Below are 25,934 nucleotides of genomic sequence, written 5' to 3' on the forward strand. Positions count from 1 at the left end.
CTTATAAGTGAGTACATACCATGTGTGTCTTTCAGAGTCAGGGTTACCTCATTCAGGATGATCTTTTCTAATTCCATCCATTTGCCTGCAAATTTCACGATTTCTTTGTTTTTACTAGCTGAGTAGTATTTCATTCTGTAAATGTACCACAGTTTCTTTATCCATTCTTCTGTTGGGGGACATGTAGGTTGTTTCCAGATTCTGGCTATTACAAATAAAGCTGCTATGAACATAGTTGAACAAGTGTCCTTGTTATATGGTGGATCGTCTTTTGGGTTTATCCCAAGAGTGGTATAGCTGGGTCTTGAGGTAGAACTATTGCCAACTGTCTGAGAAAGTGCCAGATTGAGACTACTAGTAGCAGGGGCCAGAGTGACTAAAGAGGACACCTTCTAACTGGACAAGACTCCTAGTAGAGGGAGGGGGAATTAACTCACCCACAAAAACTTTGACCCAAAATTTACTCTGCCTACAAGATGTGTAGGGATAAAGATAGAGCAGATACAGCAGAGATTGAGAAAATGTCCAACTAATGCCTGGCCCAACCCAAGACCCACCGCATCAGAGAAAGCCAACCCCAGACACTGTTATGCTTGGAGACAGGAGTCTAGCAGAGTTGTCCTCTGAGAAGATCCACCCGGCAACATATCAAAACAGATGCTGAGACTCACAGCAAATACTAGGCAATGCATAGGCAGTCTTGTGGGAAAGTGGGGGGGGGAGGAAAAAAAAGGACCTGGAGGTGACAGGAGCCCCACAAAGTGACAGGAGCCCCACAAGAAGACCAACAGGGTAAGCTAACCAGGGCCCAGAGGGGCTTGCTGAGACTGAAGCACCAAGCAAGGACCGTGTATAGACTGGACCTACGTCCAGATGTAGCCAATGGGCAGTTCAGGCTTCATGTGGGTCCTCTAGTAAGGGTAGACTGGGTTGTCTCTGACAGGGATTCTGTTACCACCTTTTTTTTTTTTATCACTTCCCCCTGGCAGGACTGCCAGGCCAGGCCACAGGGGAAAGAAAGCATGCTCAGTCCTGATGAGACTTGTTGAGCTGGGGTGGATGGGAAAGGTGGCTCCCCTTTTCTGAGGAATAGGGGAGGGCAAGAAGAAGAGAGTGTGGGGCTGGAAGGAGAAGAGGAATGGGGCTATGACCAGTATATAAAGTGAATAAGTAAATAAAGTTTAAAAAGAAAAGAACATTGGGAAACCATAGAATGTTTCTGGCAGATACCTCTTTCTCATAAGTAGTTTAAAGTCCAATGGAGTGTGGAAGAAGCTCTTTTGTAGCACAGGGGAGTGACCCACTTTGGGAAGTGTTACAGTTTAGGAGAATGACAGGAAAAGGTGGAGGCTAAGGCAGCAGATGTCAGAAGAAGTTAGATTATGAAAGGGCCTGCGGGTCATGCAGAAGAGAAAGATCTTTGACTGTTTTGCAACATGGGAAGAGATGTAAGTAGAGCGGTGACTCAAAAGTAACGGAGGAGGAGAGGGGCCGAGGAGGAAATGGTTGGGAAAAGAACGAGGGTGGGAATGCTACTGAAGAGTTCAGGGGAGAGACAACCATGCGGAAGGAAAGCAGCATGCAGAACTTCATGAGCTGTAGAGTTCAACAGTTCTAAGGATTAGTTAGATGGGAAGGGGACCAGAAGAAACCAATGGGCGCATTAGTGGTGGGAACACTGAGTGGAAAGTGAGGCCCTCCATGAAAAGGCATCCTGTGCCAGGTATATCCAACATACACTGGAACATCCAGATCACGGGAATCCACAAGCCAATCCAGGTTCTTCTTATATGTTCTTTGCCACACCTTAAAAGGAAGCTTTTCTCCCAAAAGTTATAGTGTCACAGACACTTTTAATGTCTATATCATGTCAAGCTGAGGAGCTAAAGTCCATTTTCTACTGTTCAATGTGAAAAGTGTAGATTGAGCTGGGCGAGGTGGTGCATACCTGTAATCCCAGCACTCAGGAGGCAGAGGCAAGTGGATCTCTGCAAGTTCGAGGCCACCCTGGTCTACAAAGTGAGTCCAAGACAGACAAGACTACACAGAGAAACCCTATCTCAAAAAACAAACAAACAAACAAACAAACAAACCCCCCAAAAAGCAAAAACAAAAACCCCAGAATCCATCATTGCTACTTCCCTATGAGTAACCTCCCTTCTGCCCTTTCGGCAGCAACACTGTAAAGCAGACAACCCTATACACTCTACCCAGAAAACCTCCTTCCCAGTTTCCAGGCCTTCAACTCAGGTCAGCCCAAAGTCAGAGACATCCAAGATTCTTCACCATGGCAATGGCTCGGCAATGGCTTGTGGTCATTTTCTCTGGCTGCTTTCTCTGAAGTGAGAGGCATCAAGATGTCTTCCATGTCCATGTCTGCTTTCTTTATTGTCTCATTCTGCCTTCCAACTACCCATCTCATTGAGTATTTTCCTCCACAGCTACTGTCTTGATACTTAGCAAAACCCAGAAATGCCAACAGCTTCTTTTTATATTTTTCTGTGTTACGAAAGAGCTATTTACACACTCCATTGCACTTTACACTACCTGTGGAGATATCTGCAAGAAACACTCTTCCCTGGTTTAGACAGAAACATGTTTTCGGATGTCTTTACTTAGGTTTAATGGGAATGGAGCCCGGAACAATGATCTTGATCTATGGGAGTTTTCTGTGGTTAGATATACAGTTTTCAGTTCAGAGAAAGTGAGGTCTGAATGTACACAAAGCCAATGAAAGTCATTAGCAATGAGGCCGTGTAGAGAAAGGAGTGTAGGGGCTGGACCTTTGGCCAAGGAATGAGTGTAGCTTTTCAAAAAAAAAAAAAGTGTGTGGTTTACTATGGAATGTACAGTTTCCAGGAGAGTGGAGGTCCTACAAGGTGTCCCTCTGAGAATCTGACAAGCAAGGGCATGGGAAGACATGACAAAATGAGCTAGGAGCCCATTACTGAAACTTAAGATTTGCATATTGCATCCATCCTGGGCTATATAAGAAGTTCCATGGAGGTGGGAGCATTTCCCACCTGTATGCCCCAGAACGCTCATGCAGGTGCACGTCATGACTACATGGCGGATGAGTCAGTGATGTATCAAGAGGTAGACTAGGACGTTAAAGAGGTGGGGGAGGTAACGGACGCCTTCTTAAGATTTTAGAAAAGCTGAAGGAACAATTTGGGTGTGTGTTTAGGAGTTCATGTCTTGCAGCTTCCTGCAGGAAAAGGAAATTGATAATTACGTTCAGAAAGTGCCCACTTCCAGAATAATGGGCATACTTGGAAGGCATCGTTCACTATTTCTTGCCTTGGACAGGGGGAATTGCTATAATACAACACGCCTATGGGATTGGAGAGACAAGCATTCTGTTTTGAGGGCTTCACCAGATTACATTTAAAACTGTTTGCTGTGAAACTTGTACCATCACCTGTGATGTGTTATAGCTAAATATTTAACTTGAACACATAAGCTGTGACTTCTATTTTAATTTATTGGAGATACAAAAGATAGAAAAGCAAACATGAGTGATACCACATAGAAATAACCAGATAAATATAGAACAAGGGACATTCTGGAGAACAGTTGGCCCAGCTTATTTAACAAGTTGGTGAGATTTAAAAGAAAAAAAAAAAAAAGGAGGGCAATTCTGCTGCATCAGAGGAGAGGGAGTAGATGAGTGTTTTGACCAAACAATTTCCAGAAGCATTTTGTAACATTCAAAGGCCCTGGGCTATAGAGTGAGCATGAGAAAAATAGAAGTTTATCTTGTGGAAGTTGTGGATTGTTTAGTAAATAAATTGGTATTTATAAGATAAACATTTTTGATGAAAAATTCACATATACTTATAACTATATAATATATCCTGAGAGAAATACTTTGCAGAGGTTAGGCCTAGTTGGTGTGAACAGTGGTCTTTTAAATTTTTGTCTATGCATGCCACCTAATATTTACACTGCATTTATATTTGTTTAGAATACAACCCCCCCCCCTTTTTGAGTCATTAAAATGAGTAGAAATTGTAGGCAACGCTTAAGAAGATATTTGTTTTTAATGCTGCCAAACAATGAAATAAGACCATGTGTTAGTTTTCTGGGGCTGCTATTAGGTACTATATAGTGAGATGCTTAAACAACAGCAGGGAATGTTGTCCCACTCTTCTGGAGGCTGAGAGGTCAAGATGGGGGGCGGGGAGTCGGAGGGAGGCAGAGGGGTCTGTGCCTTTGTTTCCTTCTGGGGTCTTATGGGAGAGTAAACTAAGCCTCCCTCTCTGGCTTCTAGTTGCTCTCTGGCCTCACCCTTGGCTCTGTCTCCATCTTTACACAAGTATTACACATGTCTTTGCCAAAATTCTGCTCTTCATAAAGACCTCAGTGATGCTGAATTAGAGGGTCTCTTATTTCAACATGACTAATCTTTCCTACTTAAACATACAATCCTACGTGCAAATACACCCACTATCTACTCACTGCCATAGATCTGTATGGTTTCTTTGATTCCAGACTCAGATTCCCCTTTGGCTAAAACACGTAAACACACACCTGTCTTTTCTATAAACATCCTTCCACTTCTGATGAAGTAGATACCAAGGGATTTGTTGCTTTGCTTTGTTGTTTAGCACATCTGTCACTAGGGGCAAAACTTAACCTTTGGAGAATTGGTATTGATCCTGTAAGCAGTGTTTGCTTATTATATAGGACCCAAACAGGAGAATTCAGTATCAAAACGTGTATTTTCTTTTTTAAAAAATATTTTATTAATATATTCATATTACGTCTCATTGTTAGCCTATCCCTTGTATCCTCCCATTCCTCCCTCCCTCCCGCTTTCCCCCTACTCCCCTCCCCTATGACTGTGACTGAGGGGAACCTCCTCCCCCTGTATATGCTCATAGGGTATCAAGTCTTTTCTTGGTAACCTGCTATCCTTCTTCTGAGTGCCTCTAGGCCTCCCCATCAAGAGGACATGGTCAAAAATGGGGCACCAGAGTTTGCAGGAAAGTCAGACCCCACTCTCCACTCAGCAGTGGAGAATGTCCTGTCCATCATCTAGATCTGGGTAGGGGTTCGAAGTTTACGGCACGTATTGTCCTTGGCTGGTGCCATAGTTTGAGCAGGACCCTTGGACTCAGGTCCATGCGTCATAATGTTCTTCTTGTAGGTTTCTAGGACCCTCTGGATCCTTCTATTTCCCCATTCTCCCATGCTTCTCTCACCTAAAGTCCCAATAGGATGACCTCCCCTCTGACCCACTTTCCTGGTACGTGAAGACTTTCATGGGACATGCCCCTTGGGCTAGTGTCTCTATATAAGTGAGTATATACCATTTGACTCTTTTTGCTTCTGGGTGAACTCACTCATTATGGTAATTTCTAGTTCAATCCATTTGTCCACAAATTTCGGGAATTCCTTGTTTTTAATAGCTGAGTCATATTCCATAGTGTAAATGTACCACAGTTTCTTTATCCATTCTTCTACTGAGGGATACTTAGGTTGTTTCCATGTTCTGGCTATCAGAAGATGGAGGGATCTACCTTGTTCGTGGATCGGGAGAACTAACATAGTAAAAATGACCATCTTACCAAAAGCAATCTACAGATTCAATGCAATCCCTATCAAAATACCTACAAAGTACTTTCTTTTTTTCTAGACCCCTCAAACAAGTCCATGAAATGCTGACTTTTAACTTGTGGCCTGGTTAATGCTTAAGTCTGGCTCCCTCTGCTGGAGGATATGATAGCTTCCACCCCACTCTGAACTGGAGTCCAAAGACCATACAACAGCTAAGGATTCACAGATGGGATTTTCCATTCTGCATTCGTTTGTCAAGTCCACTTCATGGAACAGCATGTGGCTTGCAGTGGTGGAGAACTTAGGTCATAATCTACCCATCTCTTACCCACCACAATCTACTTGAAGCGGTGCTAATGTATAGCTCAGTCCTTACGGTAAATACCCACGGGCATGGCCTTGACATCCAATCTCCCTTTTAGTGGGACAGAGACTGCTAGTCTCAACAGAGGCTTCCTGAACAGGAAGAAAGCCCTAGAGATTTGCTAGGATAACTCCATTTTCCTAGCAAGGAAGCACAGCTGCAGAGAGGCAATTTTCTCCAATTGTGCAACTTCATGATTTTCGATGTGCATGTATCACAAATGTAGGACACACTTCTCAAACATGTTACAGGGGCTAATTAGTGAATCCATTCAAGTTATCATAATGTTTTGACTGCCTATGGTATGTCAGACTCCAAGAGACATATAAAGGCTTCTAAGAGGAGGTCTTTGCCCCTCCAAGAGCTTATTGTTAATTAAGTTGTATAAATTATGATTTTAGGTTAAAATAGCTGCCAGGTCTACAATTCTAATTACATGATTTTTTGTGTGTTAATAAGTACTAATTCTTGACAGATGGTTGATAATTTATTTGCATAATCTCCCCATTACATCTTAGCTCTAGTTCAACAGGTTGTGGATTTTGACCATTTTTTTTTTCTGCACTAGAAATTGATGCCTTTGAACAGGGGTAGTTACAGTTAGGCACATGCTGGAGTCGGGGTCCAAAAATTTATCTTGTTAACATGTAAAATGGCTTTAGACTGTCCAGGTAAATGATACAAAAGTTGTTTTTGAACGGAACTATAAGAATAGCCCTAAATTCACCTGTCCTCTAGAGAAACATATCTGAATATCTAGTTGCGATTTATTGGTCTTCCTGTTTCAGCCTTAATCCCTATCACAATGCTTTGAATCTACTCAGGTGTTTTACAGTTTAAGTATTAATTGCATCTGCCTACCATAGTGACAAAATTTGTCTACACTTGTATGCATATTCAGACCTTCAAGGAGAATTAACTAGTAAGTAGAGAGACAAGGCCAGAAGCAATTCTGACTTATTGGTTGGACCACTCTACTGATCACTTATTCTGCTGTTCAAAGAAGCAGTGTGAATAGTATTTCATATGGAGGTAGCGTAGTGCACTGCAGTGATTGTCAAGCCTCAGGCTCCAGCATTTCCACTCATCAGCCCTGTTACCTTGAGCAGCAACTTGATTCCATTGTGTCTCATGGTCCTGCTGAGGTTCTTGTGGTGAATAATGAAGGAGCAGGCATGAGGCCGTGAACAGGTCTTGGTACGGAGTTGGCCTGTATAAGTATAAATGAACATTATTATCACTTCATTTGTATGTGCAAAAAAAAAAAAAAAAAAAAAAAAAAAAAAAAAAAAAAAACAAACCCCAAATGCATGCCTGGATCTAAGGAAGGATTTAAAAGTCAATTTACAAAAGAGAGGTGGCTACGTAAATGTCATTTCCTACCGGCTTTGGCTCCAGATGAGGGGGAAGGTATTCGCCAAGGAGAGTGTCCTGTGGTAGCCATAGGCACCAGGGTGAGAAATCTTAATTCTCAGCTAATGAGCTAAATGTCAAGCCCCTGCTGTTCCCGTATCTTCTGCTTAGGAGATACCAAAGTACTATGGAAATAAACTCAAGATCATCATCACGGGAGGACACAAGCAAAAACAAACAAACAAACAAACAAACCCAACAACAACAAGAAAACAAACAAACAAACAAACAAAAAAAAAACAAAGCAAAACACCGTAGTGTCAACCACCAAAGAAGATGGATTTGAGCCCCCGAATCCATTCTTCACAGGTGTCCCTATTTCAAACTCACTGGTCATTCTTGGATTTTAGCATCAAAGACAGGAGTGACTGTAACAGACGGACTCTGTTCTTAGTAGTCACTGGGTGAGCACAGCTGCCGCCTGTCCACTCAGCACCCAGCTCAAGGCTGCATGATGGAAAATGCCTTCAGGAGCTGCCAATCATCCTGCAGTCAGCAGCGGCTCATTTTCATCAAGATGAACTTATGATTCATCTTGATGCAAATGCGATCACTGCAAAGGACGAGAGCTTGTGTACGCATTATGCTTTTAAAACTCAGATGAGATTTAATCAACAGTTTCTCGTTTTACTTCATTGGTGCCTCTTTTTACAGACAGCGCTGAGTTTGGATTAAAAATCTATTGGCTAGGCTGCTTATGAAAGGAAAAAAAAAACCGCTAATTGGTTTGCCGCTTCTTCAAAGTCCATCCAACAGGTTGAGTTTTAGATGTTTAATCAGGTGTTGTCTGGAATAGTGTCTACCCAATTACTGGCAAACCCAGGCCTTTGATGAGCTGTGATCTCCCCAGGGTGGATCACCAGTGCTTGCTATAAGCATCCTGCCACTATTAATTGGGGATCTTACCCCATGTCACCATTGCTGCCATCCCAGTTAGCATTAATGAAGCAGGTGACGTAGATGTCACTGTTCTTTTGCTGTGCACTAGCAATGAATAAGCCTACCAGATAAAGAGGTGCTGGCTTCCTGGACTAGTGTGACTTTTTTCTGGCTATTTACAAAGAATGTTAAAAAAAAAAAAAATATATATATATATATATATATATATATATGTAATGGTCCTAAGGGCAAAGAGCAAGTGAAATGTGCAGTCAAGAATATCTATAAAATCTGAGTGAGAAATGTGAGAATCTATGATATCCAAATGATGCTCCTGCTCTCCTTCCCATAGCCAGCTCAATGAAGCAGAAACATGTACAAATGGGAATAGAAAGGGTTTCTCAACCTGAAAAAGGCTCCCTGCAAGGGCTAGCTAGCTAACCTCATTGCTGATGAAAGAACAGTCAAGTACGTGTCAAGAATTCCAACCCTCATAGTCCCTACCTGACACTGTTCTAGGGACTCTGTCTAGGGACATTAGGCAAGAAAAAGATTTGGAAAGGAAGAAGTAAAATATCTTTATTCACAAATAGCATGCTTTTATATGCAGGAATTTTTAGAGAATCTATCGAAAGCTCTTAGGACTAGAGCCAAGTCAGTTTTCAAAACACGAACTATATTTTAAAGTTTTTTTTTATTATGTATGTTTTCGTGTATTATACTGATATGTGTATGTGAGTGCAGACACACTTGTGCCACTGTAGGCTTGTGAAGTCAGAGGACGATACTCAGGACTGGGCCCACTTCTTCCACTGTAAGATTCATGGGTCAAACCCAGGTCATTGGCTTGCATAGCAAGTAACCTTCATCGTCTGAGCCATCTTGCCAGCCCTCAAATGTGTTTTTATACAAATACAATGAACAACCTGAAAATGAAGTTAAAACAACTCCATTGATGATTGTATCAAAAGAATAAAATATTTAGGGACAAAATGAACAAAATGTTTGCAGAATTTCTACTCTAAAAACTGTAGGTGGAGACCTATCCCATGTGTGTACAGCAGATGACCTTCACCATTGTTAAGAGGCACTGTCCCCCAAACAAATCTACAGATTTAACACCGTCAGCCTCAGGGTTGCAGAAACCATCTTTGTATAAAACCAGGTAAAGTTCTGAGGGACCAAAAATAGGCCAGGAAATTCTGGCAAAAGATAAAGCAGGTAGAGTCACACTTAACTGTTTTAAAATTTACCAGGCAGTGATGGACATAAAAACTGTATAACCCTGACACTACACACACACACACACACACACACACACACACACACACACACTCCCATAAACACGCAGTCAGTATAAAAGTATAAAATTCAGAGACCAAAAAATTGAATGCGCATGCCTCTTGTCAACTGACTTGTGACAGGTGTGCCCTGACAACTCATGGAGGATAGAATCGTCTTCTTGGCAAATTGTGCTGGCATCCAACTGTGTAGCCACATGTCAAAATGTAAATTTGAACCCTTATTTCAACGTATGTATAAAAACCAGCTTGAAACAAATAAAAGAGATACGTTCAAGATTTAAGAGCATGGGAGGAACCTCTAGAAGAAAACACAGGGGTACATTTTATGATCTTCATATTCATGATATCAAAAGGTATAAATGACAAAAATCAGAACAGATGAATTGAGCTTTGTCTCGTTCTCAAATTCATGATTACTTTTTCTTTAATTGGTGTTACATACATAAATATGTCTGTATTTTTATATAAATATAACCTGCTTAATCTGTATAACATACTTTTTAATATGCATTTTCAGACTGGCCGTTGGTAATTGGAAAGCAGTTGGTGTGCCCCCACCCCCACCCCGAGAGACCATTTCTCCCACTCTCAGCATTTCTCAGTTTCCCATAGCTCTTTGTTCCGGCTTGAGGCCCATGAGCTTTCCCCCATCCACAGACTTCCTTCTTAATGTGATGTAAATGTCATAAGATTTACTTTGGAGAGTTGCACACATTTGTGCATATACTGAAGACTGATGTGTAGCCTGAATTTACATGAGAGAATTGTGCTGGTCATTTACAGAACTTGATATCCATGTTTGGTACAGGATTCATGCCTCCCTCAGAGCAAGGACCATGTGGGACATCAAAGATACTCACTTTCTGGCAGCAAAGAGGGACAGAGGGAGGGGACGGCTACAAAATATACCCGCCAAGGCCACACCACAATGACCTACTTCTTCCAACTGGATCGCACCTCTGGGAACTTCTGCCACCTTCCAGTAATGCCAGGAGCAGGCAATTAAGCCGTTAAGCTCAGGACCTTGGTGGGTGGGTTTATGACACTCCAGTAATGCAGTTTGCAAACAAAAGAGAAGCCATTGACAGAGAAAGGAGAAATACAGAAATAAAATGGATTCAATAAAGCGGCCCTTGCCGAGATCCTTGCCTCTGCATTGCTGAGTGGCAGAGGGAAGGAAGCATGGCCATTGGGTTGCTCATGACAGCCATCAATGTGCTGAATTCACCCAGAAAATGATAAATATACCCCTATATTTTTCTCTTTAACATTTTGAAATAGACATTCAAAGCCAGAGGCCATAAAGCCTTTCAGTTTTATTGAAAAAAAAATTCATACAATATACTCTGATCACACTTTTTCCTCTCCCAGCTTCTCCCCACCCATTCAATTTCATACCCTCCCTCCCCTCTCTTCTTCTTCCTCTCTCTCTCTCTCTCTCTCTCTCTCTCTCTCTCTCTCTCTCTCTGTCTCTCTTTCTCTGTCTCTCTCTCTCTGTCTCTCTCTGTCTCTCTCTCTCTGTCTCTCTCTGTCTCTCTCTGTCTCTCTCTCTATATATATATATATATATATGTGTGTGTGTGTGTGTGTGTGTGTGTGTGCATGTATATATATATGTATATATATATGTATGTATATATCATTCTCTCCCCATAAAGCAATGATCACTTTGCATTTAGAAGAAAGCAACACAGAAAATGTATGATTGTACCTTACCTATGTTCCTAATTTCATTTTAAAATCTGTCTCCCCCCAGAATGTACACTCCACAATCCATTTATTCAGCAAATGTCTGTTGGACCTGTACAGTATTGCAAGCACTGCACTGGGAGCAAACTGCAAAATTTCGTTTCTTTATAGAGTTTAGATTCTGTTAAAAGGAAACACCATCATCACACTTAGGTAAGTCATGAGGTGTGTTTGGAGGGGGTTAGTCTCATGAAGAAAACAAGCCATGAAACAATGACTCAGTGTGTTCCCACCTGCTCCAGCCCCAGTATCCAGAAGAGGGTCTGGCTCAGGGAGGCAGTAAATGAGTGGTTGGCTGCACAGGCAGGGTTCAAGCTGCAGGCCTTCTGAGGCTTTCTGGTTTACATTTTGGGCTGATTTTTTCTTTCCTTTTCTTCCTGGCAATCAAGAGAGTTTTGAAAGCTGTCTCCCCCACTTGCCTGGGTTTGCTCTCTCAGAGGACAGGTAATAGATTGCTTATGCACAAATGTCTCTACAATGCCAGCACAGTCTACCTTCACATGTCAGCTTTGCTTATTATTTCTGAAAACTTGAATCCTATTTATCTTACTTTAAAATGAGTTCAATTACACCTTCTTCTTTAACTGTAGCTTGAGGCCTTGTGCTTTGAGGAGTTCCCTACTACAGCTAATTCTGATGTGATGTGTCGATTTCATCCTCGTGCTTTTATATTCGGTCAAGATTTATTACTTGACAGTTGTTTTCAAGAAACTGTGCCGGATCCTAGGGGTATTAAATAATGATGTGCCCATCACAGGTAATGTTAGTGATCTTTCTCTACTGTCTGTCAATAGGAAATTTGATATCTTGGGCCTATGCAACATTCATATCTCTGGCAGCTAAGACTGTCTCACTTGTACCCAACATCCTCAGAACCTTTCCAGTAGCTGTCTCATGAATACATGCAGCATGTGTTTTGAATAAATAAAAGGTTGTTATCTACTAACAGCAATCAATTATATATGCAAGGAACATACCATTGTAACTGTTTGAATGTGCAGTTTAGATTATCTTTGGGTTATTAGAGATTGGCTCACATTTTTCAGAATCTTTCAAAGCAACAGTATCATTATGGAGGTCGACCAGATGACCTATAGCTTGACAGCAGCTCAGGAGCATGTTTTTCTACCTCAGAGATCAGCTAACAACATAAATTGACGTTGAATAACAATTTCTTTCTTCCTCACAAGTGTTATTGCCACTGCTCTCTCACACAGCATCACTCAGCTCTGTGAGCTAGTTCTTTATTTTCTATTCCTTGGTTAGATACTCCTATTTCTTCCTTTCATTGTCCTAGTTTAAAAGTAAAACAACATTGGGGTTCGTTAGGATATCTAACACAGACAGTAATTTATAGGATATCAGGTAATAGTAAGCTCTTTGGCTAGTTCCCTCCTTGTGGATGGGAAGAGAAAGTGTAGTGGTGTCTCTTGTTGCTATGGAAACCAAGCCTTCCAGCTAGTAAAATTCAGTTCAGTTCGATGATTTTCTCTTGAATGTTCTATCTACCTGGCAAACTTTTTAATATAATAAATTATAAGCCACATTAGAAAACGTTATTTACAAATGTTCTTCAGCTTTTTCCTCCGGCTTTACTTCACCTCAATCTCCTCCATCTTAACCAGAAAAGATGAGAAGGAGAAATAAATCACAGATTTAGTTTTCCTCTATCAAAGTAGGAAACCAACATAGTTAATTCCACACAGCTTTATGTAAGGGTCACAAACGGTTTGGCCCAATTGTGATAATTGGCTCTTTTTCAAAATCTTCAAAACCCTACTTAATTATAAAAAGCCATATGACCACCCTTTCAGCATTCCACTGGCTCATTAAATCAGGTTTCCTTAAAAGAGTATCTTTAAGGTGTATAAAATGGGACAAAGCACTAAGTTAATTGGTTGTGGTGAGGGAAAAGAATCACAAAGGCTTCAAAAGAAACTAAAAAAGGTATTCAAGGGTAGAAGAAAAATCTATGCCCATGTGTGAAAGCAGTTAGGCTCTTTCTAAGAACACCCGTTTCCGAACTTTAAAGTGATAGTTAATCATTATCATTCACAATTGTAGAGGAATGATGTTTAGTGGATTTATAACACTAGAACAGGACATCAGGGCACTAAGATGGCTCAACGGGTAAGGATGCTTGCCACCAAACCTAAAAACCCGAGTCCAGTCCCTGGAACAACCTGGAACCTACACAGTGAAAGGAGAGGATTGATTCTGGCAAAGTGTCTTTCAATCTTAGTATATATACAATGCACACACACACACACACACACATACACACACACACACACACACACACACACACACACACGCAAGCACGCAAGCATGCACACACACACACACACATGCACCATGTTAAACTCTTGCTTTGGTCCCTCACTCCTACTCTAACTTACTAGTCTTTGGAGAGGGGACAGGTCCAATGCATAAATTGAAGAATCTGCACAAAAAACATTTTCTGGACTGGTTTGCTGCTGCCATGTTGGAGATCAAAGGGCCTGCTTATGTGTCACGAGACTTGGGTTTTAGCCACAGCTGTGCCTCCAGCTTCGTGGCATCCAATGAATCATTTAGCCTCTGTGGTCTTCATTTCACCCTCTAAACATTAAAGGTCAGACTATATTATTTTTCCAAAGCCTTCTGACATCCTCAAATATCTACACTGCTTTGAAATGTATACACATCTCCATTTCTATCCAATCGATACCCAGCACCAAGGCTAGAAACTGTTTTTAAATAGGCTTACTAAGTTCAAAACCAAATTTAAAGAAAAAAATTTTTTTCAGAAATACAAGCCTGCCAGCAACTTTATTTCCATCTTGCAGAGCATTTAAAATGCTTTTACACTTACAGTGGAAAATAGGCATTAGCCCACACTGAGGAGGATGGCTCCAAAAATCTTCAGTGTTCCTGATGCTTTGCCCAGCTGTGAAGTATGTCATCATATGCCTTCTTGTGCCTTAGAATGCACTAGATGCCTTGTTAAGTGTTCAGGTCACCAGCCCTCACGGTAAACTATGAAGCAGGTTAAGTTGTGTCTGTTTTATGTGTGAAAATGGACACTGTAGGAACGAAGGGATGTCTCTCTCTCCTAAGGCATCTAGCTAGTGTGTGGCAGAGCCAGGATTTGATCCTCTGTTCCTGCTTTTGCCCAAAGCATAGAAACACCACCCCGCACCGCCCTCCAGTCTTTTGTGCACTTATCCATGCTTTCTGCATTCCAATGGAAATTCCCACGTGCTCTCCACTCCTCCAGTCCTCTGCGTATCTGACTTCAGTGACAGACATCACTTGTGACACAAGACAGAAACTTGGGAATGCCAGCAGCCGAAGGTCTTTACATGTGGCTATCAAAAGGCTGTGTGTGTAAGGTTACTGAGTAAGATACAGATCTTACCCTGTAAAGGTGCAGCCTTGGATTCCACTCTGCTGGTGGACCTGTGCTGCTGCCTCCAACGGTGAGAAGGGCCTTGAGGTAAATAAGAGTGAGCCTCTATGTTCAAATGATGGACAGAAGGGTGCAGCACTATGGGCTTTAGAGGAAAATGAGAGGCATCGTCTGAGGATTGGCTGGATGAGACAGTGTGGAAGCCATTTTAGGTCACTGTACAAAGTGCAGTGAGCACCCTGGAGGGGAGGAAGCAGGAGAGCCACGGACTCTAGTTTACGCTTAGAACATACCTCTCTGACTGTCATTTGGCAGATACAAAAAGAAGACCTCCATTCTGGAAGTTGCCATGGCTTTTCCAAGGGAGGTTGGGGTTTCCTAGGGTGAGGCTCAGTGGGCTAGATGAAGACAAACAGTTAAGGAATAAGGAATGTCCTTTTGAGATTGTGTCCAGATTTCTCAATGGATTGGATACAGGGTTGGGGAAAGGGAGAGCACAGGTGAGGATGACTTCCTGTCCCTAGAGGAAACGGGAAGGTGGCTGTGCCTTTCAGTAAGATGCAGGAGGCTGTGGGAGTAACATCCAGTGGGGAAAAAAGAAGAGTGTTCTTGACTCATGTGATACCCAAGTAGAAATATTTGTTATGGCTCAGCCTGGCGTTTCTAGCTCCAGTCTTGGTTTTAACTGCCCTTCCCCAACTCTCTTCCACAAGTCAAGATCCTATTAACCCTGCTAAGGCTTGGCTGGGGTCATACAACCCATATGATTAAAAATACTCAGCATATCCTTATTGTTTTCAGACTCACACACACACAGGTCTCAATTTTGTTTTCCACACTTGGCAACTATGGTCCTGGCATTGCTTTTCAGCACTGCCTCGTGTAACTGCCGTGCTCTGCTCTACAGCCTGGTCATCTGGGTGACCCTCTAGTCACTAAACATATTTTGGACCTTTGCTCAGGGTTCCCTCAGTTGGTAATTTCTTTACAATCAACTTGGGTTATTGCTTATCTTTTGAAATGTAATTTGAATGGTGGCAGCTGTCACCAGATTTTTTTTTAAGTCTAGTAGTCAAATGAGATCATTTTTTCTATCCTTTTACAATACGTTGTTAAGATTATATGCATGCACTAAGATTCCACTGGGCTCTAACGTTACTGACATACTCATTGTTCACCTAATTTGATTAAAAAAAAAAAAACCTCCATGATAAAAATCACATGTGCTTTCTTTTTCTCCCCTATATTCTTTGAATGTCTTTGAGCCTTATAAAATAAAATTTAGAAATTAATATTTACTGGCCAAGTACAGTACACACACCTCTAGTTCTAGCACTTGGTAAGCTAAAGCAGAAAGATCACTTGAGTGAAGGGTTTGGGACCAGCCTGAGCAACACATCAAGCCCCTCTTCAACGATAATAACACTTAATTTGAAAAAATCAGCCAAATTATCCTTTAAGTCAATAACAGATTATCTTAGCAAAACAAGCAGCAAACAAATAAATGGCTCTACCCAGGGGATCTAGCAGTTATACTAGTTTTTTTAGGCTTATAAGATCAGAGACATTTACAAACCAATGATGAGGATATATTTTTAAACCCTCCAAGTAGAATATCTGTGTCCTGAAAATGAGTCATATAAATAAAGACTTGGGATCAGAGCCCAGCTCTCACCCAGTCCTCAGCGTGGACTGTCCACTCCCCCCTGGGAATTCTGCTAGGCCCTAACAATAAGTAGTAATTCTACTTGATAGGAAACGCTTTGTCCTTAGAAGCCTAAACCTGCCCCCTGATTACTTTTGACAGTAGAGCTGTTTCTCCTACCACTTGGCAACCAATCCTGATATTCAGCAATGAAAGGCGCCCTCTTCCTATCTTTCACGTTCTGTGGAGTGACCGAGCTACCTCTCTCAGCTCCATCGTGTCAGCTGGGGATGCCCTCATCTGGAGGTTTGTGTGGGCTCAGACACCCATACACTTGGTGGCCAACAACTGACTTAATCGGAGCTCTAGAGGGGTGATAGGCACCGTGTCTTCTTAGGCTCTTCCCCACGTAGCCACTCGGTTCTAGAGGTTAAGGGTGGCTATTTCACTCTGAATTTCCACTACCTTCAGAGCTGTTTGGTGGTATTTTGTGCTAGCACTAATGGTCAAAACTGCCTGAAGCCTTGATGAATTAACAGGGAACATATGTCCAACTCTGTATGAAATGAATGCCCTCTGATTAGAAACCAGAAAATGAATTAAAAAAAAAAAAAGACCCAACTGCCGCCCCCACCCTCCACTCATTGTTCTTGTTGTTTCCAGAATAGAGGTTGTAGGGCAGCCTCAGGGCCAGAGGGACTTGGGTTAAAGACAAATATATGAAACCTAGAGCAAGGCACTTGAGTTGAAAAGACTGCATTTTTTACTGAAAGCATCAGACTATAATGGTTATTGATTGGGAAAGATTACGTGAGATAACAAATGCCAATTGCATAACACAGAATGCCTCTTGCATAACAGAATGCTGGACACAATTTAAAAATGATAATTTAATAATCCTATGATTATTGCTTCCATTAGTAGTGTAAAGAATTATACTTTTTTTTAAAAGTTAATTTCACAGCAACATTTTTTATTTGAGGTGTATGGTATTAACTTTATTAGTTATTTTATTTCATATTCTATGCCCATGGATAGAATAAAACACATATACCTCATACATTATTTGGAGAGTAATAATATTAAAAAGCTGGGTGTGGTGGCTTATGCCGATAATCTCAGCCCGTGAAAGGCTCTTATGGGAGAACTCTATGAATCTGAGGGGGCAGCCTGTGCTGCAAAGTAAGTTTGAGGTGAGCCTGGGCTACAGAGTGAAAGCCGAGTGTCCCAGAAGTTAATACTAACACACACAAAGTGCCTGGCAGGTTTCAGCAACCAACAGACAGCATTGTTGCTGCGGCAGGATAGCGAGTAAGAATTCAAACCTAGCGCTTTTGGTGCACGTTCCATTGTTTTTCCATGACTTCACTCAGCAGAAAGACATTTCTTTACAATTTTGTCCCAATTTCTCCCTGTTTGTGATAGTTGCCCTTCTCAAATGAATGTGCAAACTGGAAAATAAATTCTCAAATCCCTGAAATACATTTTTTTTAAAAAAAGGATCATGATGACAAGAAATTGGAAGCTGGTATTTTTCAAAAATTTTCAGGTTCTGGTTTAGAGCTAAGGAGGAATTAGAAGAGAGTAAGCAAAGATCAAATGCAACATTTGTAACCAATTAGGACTCAGTGCAGTCAGAAATCCCAAGAGATGGACACTGGAATAACGGACACCAGCAACTACCTTTGTGACTCTCCCCAAGTGTCCACTGCCGTTCTGAAATTATACATGCATATATGTGTGTGGATATGTACATATGTATAGTTTCAAAGGCTCATTAATAAGTATGTCATGCCAAAACAGTCAAGAAAATTTATGAAGGTTCATAAATGCACAGAACAAGGAATTTCTTATTAACCTTTCAGATCCACAAAAGCAAATGCTGCTACTCATGTTTTAATTTTTTTTTTTAAGTTTTACAATTGCATTATTGACCCTCTGACAATGGCAGAGAGACACCTTGTTGGTGGCGTTGTTCTGATATCAGTCAGGGTCAGAGCAGATTGAAATCCTTTGTTCATCCTAGCTTGACGCCTGGCTTGGTATCCTAAGCTGTTTTACACCTAGGACACATAAAAATCCAATCGAAACAAAACGAATCCAAGCAGCACAGAGCAGGAGGAGAGAGGGCAGACTGAGACCAGAGTCCTGCCATGCCACAAGGTGAGGGTGGGGAAAGATGCCCACAAATCTGTTTTCTACCCCATTGTACTGGTGGGCCGTAGACACATAAAGCCCTACCCACCACCACACAGCAGTGCTACCTGCAGACCTGCCATGGCACCCACAGACCTGCCCTCCTGCTCTCTGCACAGGGTGGGCCTTAGACACCCAGTTGCCATGGCCAGCCTTCAGCAGAAAGCACCACAATATGTGGGCATGTGGAGGTCAGATGGGAAAAAAAGAGAAGTGGATTAACTTAATGCAGTACGAAGAGAGCTGGAACTGGGGACTCAAATATGGAGAGGAGTAGTCTGCTTTGATGTTGGTTTTGGTTTTTGGTTTTTCAAGACAGGGTTTCTCTGTGTATCCTTGGCTGTCCTGGACTCACTTTGTAGACCAGGCTGGCCTCGAACTTACAGAGATCTGCCTGCCCCAGCTTCCCGAGTGCTGGGATTAAAGGCGTGTGCCACCACCGCCCGGCGAGTAGCCTGTTTTGAGTGGCTGGCCCTGCCACCTGGGGCCATGGTGAGGTCTGAACCTAAGTTGCTCCTGACAGCCATGTCTAGGTCCATGGCTCATACATTATTTGGAAAGTAGCAAGGGTTGGTGTCATTAGTTCATATTATAACCAGAGAAATGAGAATGTCCATAGTTGGGACAGCTTCTGGGGACCACGTGGTTGTCCAGGGGCTGTGCAGCCTAGTCCTGCCCCTCACTGGCTATGGTGCTCTGGAGAGCTGGCCTCACCCCTATACCTTGCTCAGGCAGCACAGTGGAATTGGCCCTGGTAGCAGGGGTGTAGGTAAGCCATACCTGAGGGCATGAATGTGAGAGAGCAGACTGCCAGCCCTAGGTTGGCACAGGCACAGAGGTGATGCCCTCACCTCATTGCCTCCAGGGAGACTTTGCCCCTTGGTCATGAGAACAGGAGAGCTTTCCCTGCCCCCCCCCCTCACCATATGTAGCGCTCAAGAGAAGGAACCCTGCACCTCACCTGAGCTGCACAGTAGAGCCAGCTCTGAAGGCATAAGTGAGGAATAGCTGGCCCTCCCACTCCTCTACTGTGAGGTTACCTGGGCAGGGATGGGGGATGACCTTTAACCCCTGCCCCTCACCATCTGAGTCAGTTGGGAGAGCTGACCCCTGGGTCATGACAGCAAGTGCAATAGCCCTACTCTGGCTGGCTACAGCACTTGGGAGAGAGGTCCTTGCACCTCACCTGAGCATTACAGTAGATCTGGCCCTGGTGGAGGAGGCACAGGTAAGCTGGCCCCAAGGGCATTAAGGTAGAAGAGCTGCCCTTCACTAGCTGTAGCACTCAAGAGAACAGACCCTGCCCCTTGCCTGTGCAACACAGTAGTAGAGCTAGCCCGGGGGCTAAGGCATGGGTGAGCCAGCCCCATGGGCGTAGGAGGGGGAGAGCTGCCCAGCCCCTCATAGGGAGCAGTATTTGGGAGAGTGGGCCTCATACTTTGACTGGGCAGCACAGTGGAGCTGGCTCTGGAGGCATGAGTGCTGGTGAGTTGGTCCCAAGGTCAGGAGAGCAGGAGACCTGATTCTGCCTCCTGCAGATGATAGCATTGGGTGACCTAGCCAGAAAAGTGCTGAAGAGCTCACCCTGGTGGTACCTAGAAAGAAGGGAGAGCCGGCCTGCTGACCAGCTCAGCTACCATCTAGGCTCTGAGTTGGCCCACCTCAAAATCTATATCATCTGTGAATGATTGGGACACCTGAAAGGGCCAGTGCTGCTGATCCAAAGCTGCAGGATCTCCATGGCACATGGCAACATCAGCATAACAGGAGGAGTCCTGCTGAGGATCCAGTATTGATGGTGTCACAGAAGCCAGAGGCCTCAAAGTGGACCAATGACTCACTGCACTGATCATTTGCAAGTGAAGATGTGTGAACAGAGGGCTATACACTGTGACATACATGCTACAGTTTCCTCAATGAGGTGCTTCTATGCTTTGGTTTTTGTTGTTGTTTGGTGTGTGTGTGTGTGTGTGTGTGTGTGTGTGTGTGTGTGTGTGTGTGTGTGTTATTGAGGGGGGAGGCTGTAAGGGTAAAGGGCTGATATGAGGAGGTGGGAAGATGAGCAACACTGGGATACATGATGTGAAATTCACAATGAATCAGTAAAAAGTTGTTTAAAAGCTACCTTGAAAAAAAGTAAAAATTACACTATTTATTCATTCACTTACGAACTGTATTTGTATGCACGCGTACATATGTACATGCTTTGGGACACCTTGGTGGTCAGAGGAAAACTTGTAAGGCTCAGCTCTTTTTTTTTTTTTTTTTTTTTTTTTACATCATGTGGTTCCTGGGGATGGAGCTCAGCCTGTCAGGCTTGGTGGCAGGTGCCTTTAGCAACGGAACCACCTCACCACCCTCAGCACTCAGATATTTTAAAGAACGCTTTGTAGAGTTGAATCTAAGCCTTGGGGTGGACTTGGCTCAGTGGGAGAGCATTTGCCCTATTAGCACAAGATCCTGGGTTTTTGCCCCCAGCACAGGGTGTGTGACAGTTGAGGTAATGAGAAAAGATATGGAAAGATATGGGTATATGGGTGTCTGAGAATTGATTTTGGGAAAATTCCAATGAAAACCACCTTTCAGAGTGAGAGGGGACTCAAGGCGTGGAGGAAGACAGGAGAGAGTAGAATTTTAATAATAACATTGAATTATATATATATATGTATATATATGTATATATGTGTGTGTATATATGGAGAAAAACAGGTCAGGTATAACTCTAAATTGTACAAGAATAAAAGGTTATTATTTTTCTGTTTCTGGAAGGCATAAAAGTTTTCCATTTGACTAACTCTTCTCCATGCTGGTACTATTTTAGGGGCTCCATAGGTTCACCTCCCCCCCTTTAACACTCATCTGAACAAATGTATATGCCATCTGGATGTGAATGCTCCTTGCAGAGTTCTTGGTAGAGGAGAGCTCCGACTTTGAAGCAGACCAACAGTTATAAGGGAACGTTCTTTAAACTGCTATTCCATGATCTGAGAAGCTAGGCTTTCTCCTTGTCTCTAAAACAATCTGTGTTTTGTGTGCTTGGCAATCCAAGAAGTTTGTCTTTTTCTTCCTTAATACATTCCACTTTTCCAGCTGGGGTTAGTCTCAGAGCTTACTGAGTTCTGGGCCTGGGAGTCTGCCTACCAGCCCCAGCCACTGCTCCCTCACAAAGCTGGCTTTGTGACAGGGATCCTTGACAGCAGAGAAACCCACTGGAGCCAGACATTTCTTTCAGCATCTCTTGGGAGCTGTGACAAGGGTTCTGGGAACTCACACCAGGCGTCCTGATTGTCCTGAAAGGGTTCTATGGCTACATGGTCAAAACTTTCCAATACTGACTTTGGAACACTTAGGGCAAGAGCCAACTTATGGGAACAAAATAATAACTGTTCCCATGCAAGAAATGTCATTTTGGAAATGAGTATAAATCACTTATATCTTAAAAAATCTGGGCAAAGTCTGATGTCATGAGGTGATGTCCTGGCTTAGAGGGGAGGTGCCACATGGTCAGTGTTCACAGTCACTGATGAAAGGGTCTGGGGATAGGTGATGCCCTCCACACCAGAGTTCACAGAAACAGAGACACAGAGACAGGGAGGGACGACAAAAATAACAAAGCAGTTTTAAAGGAATGTCAAGGGTTAAAGTACAGAAATTCAAAAGCTATATGCTGGGCGTTAGCACCTTAAGCTCAAGGTAATTGGCATCTGCCTTGAGCATCCCGGGCAATAAGCCTCTGGCTTTAGAAGCTTGGAGCTATTCCTGAAGCCTCGGAGGTATAAAGCTGTGAGTTGGAAGGCCAGTTTAGGAGCCTTTGGAAACTTGGGGTTGTCAATACAAAAGAGGCTGCTCTGTGTCCACCAGGACGAAAAGTTCTCAGCCAGCAGTTTACTCCACACCTAGGGCTGCACTTCTCTGCTCTGCAATTTCTCAGCAATTCCCAGTGCAGCCACCACCCCAGATACAAAGTTGGGAGTCTGTTTTGTATCCCTGGGAACAGCCTCAGGATAACCACTAGCTTCCTTTCAGTGGCATTTACATTCCATTCACTCTAGACATTAGACAAGTATTACTCAAACTTATAGGCTGTACCCCTAGCATTTAAAGATCCAATTTTCTAAAAGAGGTCAGGCCCTAGAAAGTATTAAGAAAAGAGATATGTGTCCTGTCACACGCTGATCTATCTTCCAGTTAAGTGACCAGAAAAACACACCTCAGACAACCCTTGTCTTCCAGAGGAAAAAAAAAGTGATCCCAAACATTACCATTTCTAACCAGATAAGATATTGACTGGATTTTGTACCTACTAGCAGATTGGTGTCAATATTCCTATTTATTGACATCTCCTTTTTCATATGATTTGAATTAATTTTACTTTTTTAAAAAAATTATTAATTTACTCAGATTACAACTAAATTGTTATCCCATCACTTGTATCCTCATGTTCCTCCCTTCCTCCCGCTTTCACCCTATTCCCCTCCGTTAGGTCTATGACCGAGGGGGACCTCCTCCCCCATTATATTGTCATAGGCTATCAAGTCTCATCTTGGTAGCCTGCTTATTCCTTCTTTGAGTGTCACCGGGCCTCCCCACCAAAGGGAGGTCGTCAAATATGGGGCACCAAAGTTTATGTCAAAGTCAGTCCCAGCTCTCCACATAACTGTGGAGAATGTCCTGTCCATTGGGTATCGAATTGATTTTAAAGTCTCACTGGTTTGTGCATTAATAAGTTAGTGTCCCACACATGCTAATTTTACATTATTTGGAAGCATGCAATGTTTTAAACTTTTAGAGTGAGTATATTTAAGGTTACGACTCTAGGTTTGGGGGAGGTCTTGGTTGTGATGTTCCTAGGAAAGAGTTGCCAAGATCACAAGGAACTAGTCAAACTCTAGGGCTGCCCAGACAACTTTCAGATGTTTCTGCTTTGACCAGCGTGGTTTTTTTTTCTCCCCTTCAAAACACAAGAGAATGCTGTATGCTGCATGCTGCCACTTTAGAGGTGAAATGAAACAGTAGATAGCGTTGAATATAGAGAAAGGGCTTGGGGTTGTGCCAGAAACCGCAAATACTACAGTGCAAACTCAATAAAGTCTGTGTCCTCAATGCCAGACTTGAAGAAAGACCCCGCCCCCTCCGCTGCAAAGGCCACGGGGTTGGACCTCACTGCTCTGAGCCTTGTTTTTCTGGTCATCTCTGCTTCAAGAATACTCTATTATTGTCTACCATGACCACCATTCTGTTTGGGTCCTAGCAATGTGCTCAGATTTTAATATTTCTTCTTGAGAGTGCACCGCGTCCTAGGCATTTCCCAGCTAGGAGTTAAAGCTGCTCAGATGGTTCTGTCAAGAGAATAATGGAGCTCATAGAGTATGACCTCCCTCATGAACCCTTGAGAGACGGAGGCTTTCCATTCATCTCTGCTTTGTATTCCTGACCTCAAGTTCACACTGCTGGAGGTCATGATGGTCAACATGCAAGAAATGGGTGAGCTTGCCCTAAGTGCTGGCATTAGGCGATGTTGGAGATAGCTTGTCCCCATAAAATGGCAGTGTATAGACCCCTCCCTCTCACACCTAGTTTCTGCCATCAAGTGCTATTCGATTTCCCCTGAACAGCTCACCTGTGTCATTGTACTCATTCATTAGCTGCTGTAACAACCATGCCCAGACTCGGGCTGAAAACAACATAGGTTTATTATCTCACTGTGCTGGGAGCCAGAATACAGCACAAGTCTCCCTGGCAGAAGCTCACAGTTTGCACAGGGCTCCGGTCCTGAGGCTCTGGGAGAAAACGCACCTCCCCCTTTTCTGGATCTTCCAAGCCCTCAACATTTCTTGTTCCTCTCTCTTGCATCCTCAAAGCTAGTGATGCTGTTCATTGCTCTCCTAACTGTAGTCGCATCTTAGATTTGGCAAATGACAGTGAGTGGGTCCATCCGGGTATATTAGACTCTTGAGCTGCATCTGTAAGGTCCGTTTGTCACACAAGGTGACACAGGTTCTAGAGATTAGGGTGGAGACATCGTTGGAAGGTTAGTCTGCTTGCTATGGTTATGCAAACTGTGCTTGAGGAGAAGAATAATTCTATCTGAGTATTTTTACTCAGCCATTTGTTCTTGTTATGAGCTTGAGTATGATGAGAGCTTACATGTGGAAAAGAAGACAGGTGTTCTAGATGACTATACGTAAGAACATACTCAAGCTGCCTCTCAGATCCTTGGCAACTCATTTACACACTGAAGTTTCTTTTCTTTATTTGTTGACGGGGTCTCACTATGTACCCTTGGCTGGCCTGGAACTCACTGAGTCCTCCTCAAGGACTGCCTCCTCCTCTGACTCCTCAGAACTGCACCTGGCTTTACCCACTGCAAATTTAACCCTTCTAATTTAGGCTTTGCAGTGTGACTTCCATTCCACATTCTTTCTTTGTGGCTGTTTTTGGGAGCATTGCTCTGGACCTTCTCCCTTTGGGTTGCCTACACTTCAGGGAAAGCCTGCAAGCTTCTTTTGCCTTACTGTGTGATTTACAAAGATCCCTCCCTAGTCCTTGTTCCAAGCAGACACTCCCCCTCCCAGGTGGCTTTGCAGGTGGGGATACTAAACCTGTGATTAGGCTTATTCCCAGAGTCTTGTTGGTTGGTTGGCTGTGGGTGTATGTGTGCCCAAGCACACATGCTGTGGTAGTGGCTGTTGTGCGTATCTAATTGTGTTCCCTTGATTTCCTTTTTTTCCCCTGATTTCTTTTTGAGTGTGTTTGTCATTGGTATATAAGGAGGCTCCTGCTTTTTGTGCTAATTTTGTAGCCTGCCACATACTGAGAGCATTTATTTAGCTCTAAGCATTTTACGGTGGGGTCACTAGGGTTTCCTGCATATAGAATCAAATTATCTGCATTTAGCGAGACTTTGACTACTTTTCCTGTTTGTATCCTTTTATTTTCTTCCCTTGTCTTATAGGTAAGACTCCAAGCTCTTGATTGACTAGAAGTGAAAGGACCAGATACCCTTCGTCTGGTTTTGTATCGCTAAGTACAATACTTACTTCATAGGAATAGCGTAGAAGCTCTCCTCTTTTATCTATGTGGTGGTTTGAATATGCTTGGCCCATGGGAACTGGCATCATTAGGATGTATAGCCTTAGTGGAGAAGTTAGAGGCAGTGTGTCACTGTGGAGGCAGGGCTTTGAGGTCTCATATACATGCTCAACCTCCACCCAGTGTGAAATTCCATCTCCTTCTGGCTGCCTTCAATCAAGATGCAGATCTCTCTGCTCCTGCAGCATCAAGTCTGCATGCATGATGCCATGCTTCCCCCCATGGTGATAACGGACTGAACCTCTGAAAGTGTAAGCCAGCTCCAATGAAATGTTTACCGTTCTAAGAGTTGCTTTGGTCATGGTGTCTCTTCACTGCAATAAAACTCTAAAGAAGATA

At 43.0% G+C, this 25,934-nt stretch overlaps 1 long non-coding RNA gene across 3 annotated transcripts in view; it reads right to left on the reverse strand.

The window, feature by feature from the left end:
- The window catches only part of LOC311589903, an 80,852-nt gene that overhangs the window by 8,400 nt on the left and 46,518 nt on the right, over positions 1-25,934 (reverse strand). For all 3 annotated transcript variants that reach the window (XR_014776685.1, XR_014776686.1, XR_014776687.1), the window contains one exon: positions 7,027-7,136. This is a non-coding gene — a long non-coding RNA (uncharacterized lncRNA). The remainder of the gene's footprint in view (positions 1-7,026; positions 7,137-25,934) is intronic.

The sequence above is a fragment of the Acomys minous genome, assembly GCF_964271855.1.
Source record: "Acomys minous genome assembly, chromosome: 2".
Lineage (NCBI taxonomy): Eukaryota > Metazoa > Chordata > Mammalia > Rodentia > Muridae > Acomys > Acomys minous.